This window comes from Mustelus asterias, chromosome 22, assembly GCF_964213995.1.
Source record: "Mustelus asterias chromosome 22, sMusAst1.hap1.1, whole genome shotgun sequence".
In the NCBI taxonomy this organism is placed as follows: domain Eukaryota; kingdom Metazoa; phylum Chordata; class Chondrichthyes; order Carcharhiniformes; family Triakidae; genus Mustelus; species Mustelus asterias.
In genome coordinates, this window is record NC_135822.1 from 63187829 (window position 1) to 63201156 (window position 13328).

Here is a 13328-nt window from a genome sequence, read left to right on the forward strand (position 1 = left end):
GGTGGCAGATGCAGACTCAATGTATTTTTCTGAATTCAAAGGGGTAATTTCAAATTGAATCGGTCATATAAAACTAGCTGTCTTGAATCCTCAAGGTGTGAAAGTCAACACACAGGATGTGTAACCTGCCTGGCTATGCACCTTATTTGGAAAAGGACTTTTAACTTGCAACAGGCTAAATGGCGAGACCGCCTGCTTTCAACAACACGATTTCTCCCTGTTTTAACAGATTCCACCAGATACCTTTCACTAACTACAATAAATCCAATTAGTCAAAGTGCAATACCTTGAAAATGAGCAAAATACTCTGCCCAACCTATTCCACCTTAAAGTTCACCAGGAAATCAACATCCTGGAAATTCAACGACAAGAGAATCCTCTGCTTTGAAAGACCTTAACTTCAGTCAAAGCATCATCTCAGAAATTACAGGAAACTACAGATTTGCCACACAAAAAAACTGGAATTGTTTTTTGTCATTCATCTGTATCTATTCTTTGTGTGAGTGATAGTCTGGGTGAGTTGCATGAGTGAGACATTGGACCTGATTTTACCATTGCGTACAGGTGCGAAAACGTGGTAAAGTCGGGCGTGAGGCCATTAACACGATCCGCGCCCGCGTCCACGCAGATGCCCACTTTACCGAGGCCTGAAAATGACCGTGATCTGATTCGCGCCCGAAACGGGCGCAATGGCGATTTAAATGCATTTGCATGCATTTCAATTGAATTAATGAACTGTCCGCCCAACTTTACCAGCATTTCCCCCTTTACCATCGCGTTCGCACGTCCAGATTCAGCACGAAACAGACCTGCTCGGCAAAGATCTGTTTCGGGCACTCCAGCTGCTGAAGAGGTATGTTCAGAGCTTCCAACGGCTCTCTGACTCAGATCGGTGGTGGGGTGAGGGAGGAGGGAGGCTAGATCGTTGTCTGGTGGGAGGGGGGGGGGGGAGGGGGGGGGGGGGAAATTGTTGTTTCGTGACAAAGTATCACTTTTTGCGGCCCAGGGGCGATGTGACAGTGGCGCGATTTTCAATTTTTTTTTCTAACTGCGCATGCGCAGTTCAGAGCTCCGATCGTTTCAGGCGTGCTAAGCTCCGCCCACAGCGCAATTCAGACCCGCAATTTGTTTTTCAGGCTAAGTGCGTATCGGGGCGCCTGAAAGCAGATTTCCAAGTCGGATCTGAATTGCGCCCAGATTCAGCACTTAGAATGAAAATGGTAAAATCGGGCCCATTGTGTTTTTTAAATTCCTGGGCAAGAGATGATAAATGATCTTATTTTTAAACACACAAAAAGCTTGCTGATGGAACTATTTAAAATGGGACAATTACCCTGTGAATACGAAAGCACAGATACCCACAAATAAAACACACTGACCAAAGACAGTGAGAAAATACATGAATTCTGTCCATGACAAAAGTAATAGACCATTTACTGGAAATGGTAGCCCGACCAAATCTATATTCAGAGACATGCTCATGTGATCTGGCTGACTTGGAAAAGAAACTTAACTTGAAACCTATTGAAAATCAAGTGACAATTTTCATACCTTGATATAGAAGAGGGGCAGCTGCTTTTGGTGAGATACAGAAACACAGAAGGAGACAATGCCAGTGTCCTGAAGAACAGCAAAAGATTGTTTTTATGTTAGCAACCAGGCAGGATGCTAATGAGAGAGAGTTCTCTGTTTGATGTTAAGAAGATGGACAGATGAGACTTCTGGCGATTTTGGGAACAAGGCGTCATTGAGCTGGAGCTGCGGGTGGAAGTTGGTTCTGGTATACTCAGGCTGAGTGGGGTGATTTTCAAAGGACTCCCAAAGATTTGGCCTGGTGTGGCAAGGAAAAGTAAGCCTGCTAGAAAACTGGGACTATCTGAAGACTGGATCTTGTGATGTGAGGTATCTGCCAGATGTATAGGGCACAGCTCAGAGAGTTGGAAGACATATCATGATTGCACTAGTTAGTTATTGTGAAACCTTATTTAATTCAATGTATTAAAAGTTGCTTATTTGAGTTATATTGATTTTAGTTTGTTTGTTAGAGTAAAAGCCTTAAAAGAGTGATATTTTGCCTGAGATTCTCTGGTCTCCCCCCACACCCCCACTATTGCTACCAGCGAGAATGGAGAATTTGTCGCTCAGCCAAAACTCCATTCACTGCAGTGGGACTGGAAAATCCCAGCTGTGGGTGAGGTCAGAGACTTCCGATCTTTGTCCTTGGATTATTCCAAGTCACTGGGAAATTCTTTTTTTTAAAGTTAGTGGTCTTCACGGGAATTACAGAAATGGACGAGATACTTTTTCAGATATTTTGTGATCTAAATGATGCATAATGTAAGTATATTTGTGCATCATTTCTTCAGAATAAGTTTGCTTTTGTGATAACTATTTAAGAAAATAGTATCTTACACCAGATGTGATACTTAAAATTATTGCTGTGCCTTTGGCTGCAAGCTTTCATTCTGTAAGACTTGAATCTGCCAGGAAACAGCAAGTACTGAAGAACCAGCAACATTTATAGTGAGTAAAAATGCTGTTGAAAATGAATTTTTGTTACATTTTGAAGTTCGGAAAGGAGTGTAACTGAATGTGAACAATATTCTAAAGTGTAGGATGAACTAGATTCTTCTTTTAAAGATCTGGCGCAGACATGGATGGGCCAAATAGCTACCTCCAAATGATCTGCAAATCTAGCTGATGATTTTACCTGCCTTAGATTTGGAGACCAAGACTTACCATATGACACAGACTCACACTAAATCCTTCATGAAGAATTTTAAACAAAACAGTCATCCCTCAGGTGGCTGATCTGAGATGACTGAAAGTTGCTTCGGACTGAGCTTGGACCGAGATCCTCCTGCTTCGTTCACTGGAACTCTTCCTATCAATCTATGTATTCTGATTTCACTTTTTTTTGAGACCTCCCTGTTAATATGCAGCTAATGTTTTCTTTCTAAGTGCAATATTTCAGGGGTTTACATACAGAACACCACTTTTGAAAGACTTCATGCACACTCTCCTCTTCTGTATGTTAGTTAGATGCATGATCGGCTGTTATCTTCCATTGGCTTCACTATGTATTCACAGGGCTTTTTCCTGTCCCGCTGCAATTACCTGTCTAACTTCAACTGCTTCCATTGATTTCAACTAGTTTGCTTTGACTAACAGTCCTATTTAATTCACATTATTCTATTAATTCAGGAGTATCACTGCCATAAAAAAATTTCAATATCGTTAGTAATAATTACATCACTGGGGTTTCCACGTAGTAAACACTGCTCAAAACTCGGTCAGTCCATAACCTGTCCCTTACCCACCTATGAATAACACATCAATTTTTCTTTTGCCTCTGAGCTACTCCTGGTTATTGAATTTTAAGCTGGCAAACAATGAGAGGAGTGCCTCCTCTAGATGACCTTTGATTTTAGATTGACCAGACTGCACTCATCCTTGCTGACAGGCGTTCTGAAGAAGAGTCATGTTGGACTCGATGTTAACTCTGTTTCTGCCTCCTCAGAAGTTCTTTATTTTATCCTTTATTCAGACCTGCAGCATCCACAGTACTTTGCTTTTGCATCCCGACGGGACTTCTTCTAGGCTGTTGTCATGTGGCCAGCAACAGGATTTGTTGAACATATGTCACAGCCATGTGAAAATCAATGACAACAGATTTTAAGTTATAAAGTTTATTTATTAGTGTCACAAGTAGGCTTATATTAACATTGCAATGAAGTTGTGAAAATCCCATAGTCACCACACTCCAGCGCCTGTTTGGGTACACTGAGGGAGAATTTAGCACGGCCAATGCACCTAATCAGCATGTCTTTCGGACTGTGGGAGAAAACCGGAGCAGCCAGAGGAAACCCATTGCAGACGAATGAGAGTTGGCATCATTCCCAACCAATAATACAGTGAGCCATAGTGGGAGAGAGGTGCGGAGAAACACTGGAGAAAGTGTGCTTGTTAAATAAAACTACACAAAATTAAAAAAATACATCACTATAAACAGCTGCATTTAGTAAGATTTGGCAGTTTTCAGCTGGAGGTCTGACAGATACAGTCTGCCACTGATGTTATGATCTGCCTGGTGTGTAGCAGTGTCCTGTTGCCAAATCCATAGTGATTTCAATGCACAAAGACAAATTGTCCAACAGTTCCATCTGTACATTGGAATAATTTGAGATACAGCGTTTAAACATTAATTTTAAAACAATTAATTAAGAAATTAATGACTGCAAGATAACCAAAGATTTGAACCATCATAATGGGAAGCATTGGCTTCAATAACAGCTTTTTAGTGCTCTTCTTATTTGGCCACAGGCTATTACAGGGTTTGGATTATCTCTGGGTATATTTGTCTTCCAGTTAAACAGCTGTGATACTCAAATGTTAAGTATAAGTCCTAAAAGGCTATTAGTGTGTAAGCTTCAGTGGCAGAGTGGTAGAACAATAGCTTGAAAAGGGGGAACAAGCTGGGTTCAAATCCCTGTCAGTGCCACTGGGTTTTTAACCTGAAGAATTTTTTTTAACTTAAGAATTAGCAAAACCAGCAGCCTCTGGTGGCATCCCTACAGTTATCATTGAATTTGATCTTACTCCGCACTAAGTTCACTAGCTCTACCATTAAATTAATTAATCTAGCCTATCCTATCTTAAACTGCATCTAAGGCCCTAACTGACACTTGAACCTAGCACCTTTCAGGTCTCATCCAATTGTCTAACCATAGAGCCACCAGACACATGCCTGAAAAAGAATAGTTTTCAGGAATACTTGAATGTTAAAATTTTATCATTAAGTCAAAACCTGAGTTATTCTATTGAACTCATCATTGAGAGTAAAAGATGCTTCTCCAGGTAAGTTTGTATTAGATGCCTTTTATGTTTTGAATATGTCAAATCCAAATGCCACCTGTGTGTTTGGACAAGTGGAAGTGCCAAAGTACCTTGCCGTTCTTTGCAAGCCTCAGCCTTAAAGCCATGACCAGACACAATTACTGTTAAAGATGAAGATTTTTCGATCTTAAATCTTCAAGTACCATTTAATGTTTTTCTACAATGCTTTAAAATCACCAACCCTTGATAACACTGCTAACAGATAAAGCCCAAATTGCAGAAAGATAGAACATTTTAACCACAGTCTCAATCGGCCACCTTCCATCAATGAAGACTGCCACACGTTAACAGCAACTGTTCTCCTGGTGACCCTCCCACACTTTGAGAAGGAACAAATGTGATCAAATTCCTGTCTTGTGGCAAAACTTCAGGAGCTAAAACTATCAGCTGAGGCCGCCAAGACAAGGTCAATGCCTAGTCAAGAAGCTCACTGAACTCTTTCAAAAGCAAGGAACCCCACAAGAAGACAAAGATGCCTCCAGTGTCCACCTGTCCAAACAGAAAGGGCAAGGGATCAAACGTGGGCAGATGCAAGGTATCAAAGAGTGGATAAGGGAAGAGCAGAAGGTGTTAAAATGGAGAATGATAAATAGACCATAACAGGAAGAGCCAAGGAGTAGAAATCAAAGAGTAAGTCAACAGATAAGGCAAGAGGTTGTAAAAAGTAAAAAAAAGACAAAACTTAAGACTTTATATCTGAATTCACAGAGCATTCGGAAAAAAAGATGAACTGGGAGTGAAAATAGAGATTAACAAGTACAACTTAATAACTGTTACAGAGACATGGCTGCAGGAAGGCTGCATATGGTGCATATGTTGGGACAGTGTCCCTTTAAGAGGTGAGTCATGTGAGTACGTGAAATCAGCTGTAAGGTTCACGGGCTTTTGTTTCAGTCTTGTATTACGGAGTGCATAACTGGCGAATAAACTTCCATATTGAGTTGTAGCAACCCACCAGTTTTATGTTCTTTGTTTTGACTGCGGCTCCGCCATTCAATAAAATCATGGCTGATCCTTTTGTGGACTCAGCTCCACTTACCCGCCCGCTCACCATAACCCTTAATTCCTTTACTGTTCAAAAATTTATCTATCCTTGCCTTAAAAACATTCAAATGAGGTAGTCTCAAATGCTTCACTGGGCAGAGCAGTCCACAGATTCACAACACTGTGTGAAGAACTTCCTCCTCAACTCAGTCCTAAATCTGCTCCCCCTTATTTTGAGGCCATGTCCCCTAATTCTAGTTTCACCCGCCAGTGGAAACAACTTTCCCCTGCTTCTATCTTCTCTATTCCCTTCATAATCTTACATGTTTCTGTAAGATCTCCCCTCATTCTTCTGAATTCCAATGAGTATAGCTCCAATCTACTCAGTCTCTCCTCATAAGCCAACCCTCTCAACTCTGGAATCAACCTAGTGAATCTCCTCTGCACCCCCTCCAGTGCCAGTATATCCTTTCTCAAGTAAGGAGACCAAAACTGTACACAGTACTCCAGGTGTGGCCTCACCAGCACCTTATACAGCTGCAACATAACCTCGCTGTTTTTAAACTCCATCCCTCTCGCAATGAAGGACAAAATTCCATTTGCCTTCTTAATTACTTGCTGCACCTGCAAACCAACGCCTTGTGATTCTTGCACAAGGACACCCAGGTCCCTCTGCACAGCAGCATGCTGCAATTTTTTATCATTTAATAGTCCATTTTGCTGTTATTCCGACCAAAATGAATGACCTCACATTTACCAACATTGTACTCCATCTGCCTGACCCTCGCCCACTCACTGAGACTATCTATATCCCTTTGCAGACTTTCAGTGTCCTCTGCACACTTTGCTCTGCCACTCATCTTAGTGTCATCTGTGAATTTTGATACACTACACTTGGTCCCAACTCCAAATCATCTATGTAAATCGTGAACAATTGCGGTCCCAACACTGATCCCACTAGTCACTGATCGCCAACCAGAAAAACACCATTTACCCCCACTGTTTGATTTCTGTTAGTTAACCATCCCTCTTATCCATGCTAATACGTTACCTGTAACACCGTACACCTTGATCTTATGTAGCAGTCTTTGGTGTGGCACCTTGTCAGGTGCCTTCTGGAAATCCAGATACACCACATCCACAGATTCTCCATTGCCCACTGCACATGTAATGTTCTCAAAGAATTCCACAAAATTAGTCAAACATGACCTGCCCTTCAAGAACCCATGCTGCGTCTTACCAATGGGACAATTTATCTCCAGATATCTCGCTATTTCTTCCTTGATGATAGATTCAAGCATTTTCCATAACGACAAAGGTTAAGCTAACCAGCCTATAGTTACCCGCCTTTTGTCTACCTCCTTTTTTAAACAGAATTTTAAAAAACAGAATATTGAATTGGTGCAGTGCTGTCACACACCCTTCCCAATGGAGAGGCTGATTATCTTTGTTTCACGTTCTCTAGCCAGCGCAGAGACACGATATGCACAACGAGAGAAGGAGGCCCTCAGCATCATTTTCAGTGTGAGGAAATTTTACCACTACTTATGTGGCCACCACTTCGTGCTGTTGATGGACCATCATCCACTTATGTGCATCTTCAGCTTGTACACTGGGATTCCCTCAATGACAGCCTTCAGAGATGAGCCCTACTCCTCTCAGCAGATTTGTACGATTACAAATGCAGGCAGGCAGAGTGGCACAAAAATGCAGATGCATTGTCTAGGCTGCCCCTGCCCTCAAGTGGAGAGCAATCCAAAAGTGGATTGAAAATTCTCTACTTCTCCCAATCTGAAAATGTGATGGTAATGGCGGCACAAGTGAAGAATCATACCAGAAACAACCATTTTCTGAGCCTTGGTTCCGAAAAGGTTCCGAAATGGACTTGGTTCCGAAAAGGAGGCCAATAGGAACCATCTGGAATTGAAACTATTTATGTCCTGGCAGTGGGAGTTGTCGGTTTAGAATGGCTGCTTACACTAGGGGATACATGTGATCAATCCTCTGAACATAAGGTACAAGGTGCTGGAGCAATTGCACCAGGGCTACTCAGGGGTGAGGAGGATGAAGGAACTAGCCAGGAGCAATTTTTGGTGGCTGAGTTTGGATGCTCATAAAAGGCCAATTTATTGCCAAACGTGCTGCCATTGTCACTGTTACAACCCTGAGAATGGCCCAATATGCTGTGGCAACATGTTCACGTTGATTTTCATACAATCCATAGAGTGCAGGCATTGGAAGAGAGGCAGGAACTCAAGAAAATTACAATCACCAGGAAATGGTACTTAACCACAAGTCCCAGGTCCTGATGGATTCTTAACAGCATACTCACACATGATCTGGATGATAGCATGTCTTCGGACCCATCCCCAGTTACTCTTTCTTTAAGCAAGGCTGTATATCCGTTCCAACCCTCTGCCATGCTTTCCTCAACCTCCATGGTGTTGATCTTGGTATTAAAATCAGATATCCAAAAAACGTACCAGAAATTTCTGGTAACACAGGTTTAGTGAGAGGGAGGAACTGAAGGAAATCAGTATTATAGGGAAATGGTGTTGGTGAAATTGATGGGATTGAAGGCCGATAAATCCCCAGGGCCTGATAATCTACACCCCAGAGTACTTAAGGAAGAAGTCGCCCAAGAAATAGTGGATGCATTGATGATCATTTTCCAAGATTCTATAGACTCTGGAACAATTCCTACAGATTGGAGGTGAACTGATATAAGCTAAGCGCAGCAGGTTGTAAAAAAGGCAAATGGTATGTTGGCCTTCATAGCGAGAGGATTCGAGTACAGGAGCAAGGGCGTCTTGCTGAAATCATACAAGGCCTTTGTGAGACCAAAGCTGAAAGATTGTGTTCAGTATTGGGCTCCTTATCTGAGGAAGGATGTTCTTGCTATAGAGGAAGTGCAGCAAATGTTTACCAGACTGATTCCTGGCATGACGTGCGAGAAGAGATTGAGTCAGTTAGGATTATATTTGCTGGAGTTCAGAAGAATGAGAATTGTAGAAACCTATAAAATTCAGGACTAGACAGGGTAGATGAAGGAAGGATGTTCCCAATGGTGGGGGAGTCCAGAACCAGGGGTCAAAGTTTGAGGATATGGGGTAGACTATTTAGGATTGAGATTTGGAGAAGTTTCTTCACCCAGAGAGTGGTAACCCTGTGGAATTTGCTACCACGGAAAGTAATTGTATGTTTTCAAGCTCTTAGGGCAAAATTGATCATAGGATATAGGAGAAGGCAGGAATAAGGTATTGAGTTGGATGAATGGTGGAGCAGGCTCAAAGGGCCAAATGGCCTCCTCCTGCTCCAATTTTCTATGTTTCTACATCGCATGGACAAGAAACTCCTCAATCTGAGACAGATTTGGGCAAAGACCAAGGTCTCTAAGAACATACATCGCAATTTTCTGTTTGGCGATGACTGTTTACCCGTTGTTGGATCAGATTGCACATATCATGTGGCAGAACGTTTTTTCCAGTGCACGTTATAACTTTGGTTTTATGATCAGCATAAAGAAAACTGACGCAGGTTCCAGGCTTCTCCAGGAAAATTCTAGTCTGAGCCCAAGGTTTCAGACCATGATCAAAAGCTGTGAACAGCAAGCTGGTTTGCTTATTTCAACAGCACACTCTCTCTCAAGCTGTCTATATCAATGACAGCAAAATATGCGCAAGAGGTACCAAAGCAAGCTTATGGCAGGTTTCGAACATCAGCTTGTGAACGAAGCGCAAGAGTGCATACCAAACTGCAAGTCTGCCCACTGTGCTCTACTTGTGAGACTTGACCTATGTCAAGAAGCTTGAGCTGCCTTAGGAAGCTTCTAAAGATCAGATGCCAGGACTAAATGCCAGACTCTGAGGTGCTCATCTGTACTGGCTTGCCAAGCATCCACACTGTACTGAGATGGTCAGAACTGAGTTGAGCTGGTCATATAACTGGAACACTTGCTTCCCAAAGTGAATCTCATGGAGAGTTTGAGCTGGGGTATGCTGTTATGGTCAACAAATGAAGAACAAGGACATTCTGAAGGCTTTGCTTAGGGGTTTTGATATCAACCCAAGTCCAAGGAGAAGCTTACGCAGGATCGATATAGCTGGCACAACTAAATGTGGCCTTTGAAAGAAGGTGCATAAAGGGCAGAGGGAAATGCAAAGCATGTAAATCTTGAACCAGCTACCTGCCCAAAACTCAGTCATCTGTGGTATCATGTCCTCTTTACAGCAGAATCTTCTGGTTGCAGATTAGCCTCAGTATTTACCTACATGTCCACTGGAACCCTGCAGATGATGGATAATGTGATGTGAACATGGTCATCTTTGCCTCAAAAGACAAAAAAAAATTCTTGACAGTGCACGTGCCTACCTATCCTCCTGAAACATAATGCCATGCATTCTTTATGTTAAACATCATATGACAGTTAACATAATCTGCTAACCTATCTCCTCCAAAAGCCAAGGGCAGCAACATGGCAAAGAAAAAGGACATGAAAGAAACTGGACCCGAGATCCCTTTCATTCTCTTCAACCATCTTCCCTGTTATTTCATCAAAAAATTTCAGTTACATTAGTCAAACACTATTTGCTTTTTACATATTAGTGGATTTTTAGAAATGTTTGTGAATCTTTGGAATTCAGCTCTTTGGTCCATTTGGGCCAAACCTGTAATGAAAAATGCATTGAAGAAGCAGTAATTGCTGAGTATGTGTCATTTGACAGCACTGTTGACAACTTTTTCATCACTTCGCTGATGATTGGCCAGATTGGATTTCTCCTGATCTTTGTGGATAGGACATACTTGGATAATATTTCACTTTATTAGGTAAATGCCAGAATTATATGCTCTTATACACTGTCCTCATTGAACCACAATTGGTACATTATCTTGATGGTAACAGCAGAGTGAGGTTACAGATTCCGGTGGAATACTGTTCTGATGATGACTCACAGTGACTCATTGAAGCCCAGTATTTGCTGCTAGATCTATTCTGAATATATCCCATTTAGTTCATTTTAGTGCCATATAATTGGATAAAAGTTATTGTCAATGTGATGGTGGGATTTCGTTTCCACAAGTACAGTGCGATGCTCACTCCTACCAATGCTATCGTGGACAGGAAGATTGGTGAGGACGAGGTCACCTAGGTTTCCCCCTTATGTTCCTTCTCTCGCAACTTGAAAGTCCAGCATGGCAGCAATTCAATTCAGAACTTGTCCAATTTGGCAAGTAGTGCTGCTATCGAGTCACACTCGGCGATGAACATGGAAGTTACCCCCAGAGTATGATGTTTCCTTTTTACCCTTAGTGCTTTTTCCCAAGCAGTGCACTGATTGATTCATCAGTTGAAAGCAGTCAGTAGATGGTTTCCTGGCTCACGTTGGACCACTTTGGCCTGACTGTATACAACTGTGTTATCATCTCTGGTCAGTCTGACCTGTCACTGGGACAGGACATAGGAGATGTTGGGTCAAGGTGTGATTCTAACAGCATGAATGTTTTAGACAATTTTGGCACAAGGTCCCAGATGTCATTGAGGATGACTTCGCAGGGTGACTGGGCTTTATATGTCTGTTATATTCATGTGATCTACCCCTTTTCATTCCTACCTTTTGTACCATTGTGATAAAAGAACTGAGTAGCCTGCTGGGCTGTATTCAGATGGCAGTTAAGAATAAGCACACTGTTGTGAGTGTGGAGTCATTTATAGGGTTAGGACAGCAGATTTCCTACTCTTATGTTAGTGAAACAGATGGATTCAATGCCAATCCAGTAGTCCAATACTTGTTTCTTTTTAATTCCAGATTTATTTCATTAACTCAAATTCATTTTGCTACAGCATTGGGATTTTCACAGTATCTTCATTGCAGTGTTAGTGTACGCCTACTTATGACACAAATAAATAAACTTAAAACTTAACCATACTCCTGGACTGCAGAGATTTCAGAGGATTGTAAAACTGGAGGAAATAACAGAAGGATGGGAACATGGCGAGATTTGAAAACATGCATGAGAGTTTTTTTAAAAATCAAGGCTCTGCAAGATCATGGCCTGCAAGAGGAATAAGTCAGTGGCAAGGAATGGCCTTTGTGATGAGGGCCAAGGATAATGGTTTGGTCTTCCCTTTATTTTCCCCAAAACTGGATGTCAGTCAAACAGCATGGCAAATCAGAGGCAGTGGTGGTGATGTACAGCAGGGTGTTGTCAGTGTACAGGTTGAACCTGATAATGTCACTGAGGGGCAGTATGTAGATGAAAATCAAGGATAGATAGATCTTTGGAGGATAACAAAGGTAACAGTGAAGGACTTGGGAAGAAATGCTCTTGCAGGAGATTCTCTGGCCACAACTAGGTATGTGGGAATAGAACCAGGTGAGGCAGCTGGACAAAGGAAGTGAAGCATTAGAGGAAGATGGTGTAGTCATCAAAAGCTGCAGCTAAGAAAAATGAGAAGGGACAGTTCATGACAAGTTGATTACATGGATTGCCATTTATGAATTTAATGAAGGCCCTGTCTGCTGAAACATAATGGCATGGCTCAAACATGGGAGTTGACGGAAAAATGGGCAAGAACTTCAGAGGTATCAATACATTTAAGGTCTTCTGCAAGATTGCGACATGGAGCAGTAGTTTGCAAGGCCACAGAATTCAAGACTAGATTTTGTTTTGAGGTGGGTGATGATGCCGGCAGGAGGGGGGAACAATCTCTGCGGAGGGGGAACTGCTAACAATATCACATGAAAGCCAGGAAGGAAAGGGATAAGAACAAAGAACAATACAGCACAGGAACAGGCCCTTCGGCCCTCCAAGCCCGTGCCGCTCCCTGGTCCAAACTAGACCATTCTTTTGTATCCCTCCATTCCCACTCCGTTCATGTGGCTATCTAGATAAGTCTTAAACATTCCCAGTGTGTCTGCCTCCACCACCTTGCCTGGCAGCGCATTCCAGGCCCCCACCACCCTCTGTGTAAAATATGTCCTTCTGATATCTGTGTTAAACCTCCCCCCCTTCACCTTGAACCTATGACCCCTCGTGAACGTCACCACCGACCTGGGGAAAAGCTTCCCACCGTTCACCCTATCTATGCCTTTCATAATTTTATACACCTCTATTAAGTCTCCCCTCATCCTCTGTCTTTCCAGGGAGAACAACCCCAGTTTACCCAATCTCTCCTCATAACCAAGCCCCTCCATACCAGGCAACATCCTGGTAAACCTCCTCTGTACTCTCTCCAAAGCCTCCACGTCCTTCTGGTAGTGTGGCGACCAGAACTGGACGCAGTATTCCAAATGCGGCCGAACCAACATTCTATACATCTGCAACATCAGACCCCAACTTTTATACTCTATGCCCCGTCCTATAAAGGCAAGCATGCCATATGCCTTCTTCACCACCTTCTCCACCTGTGACGTCACCTTCAAGGATCTGTGGACTTGCACACCCAG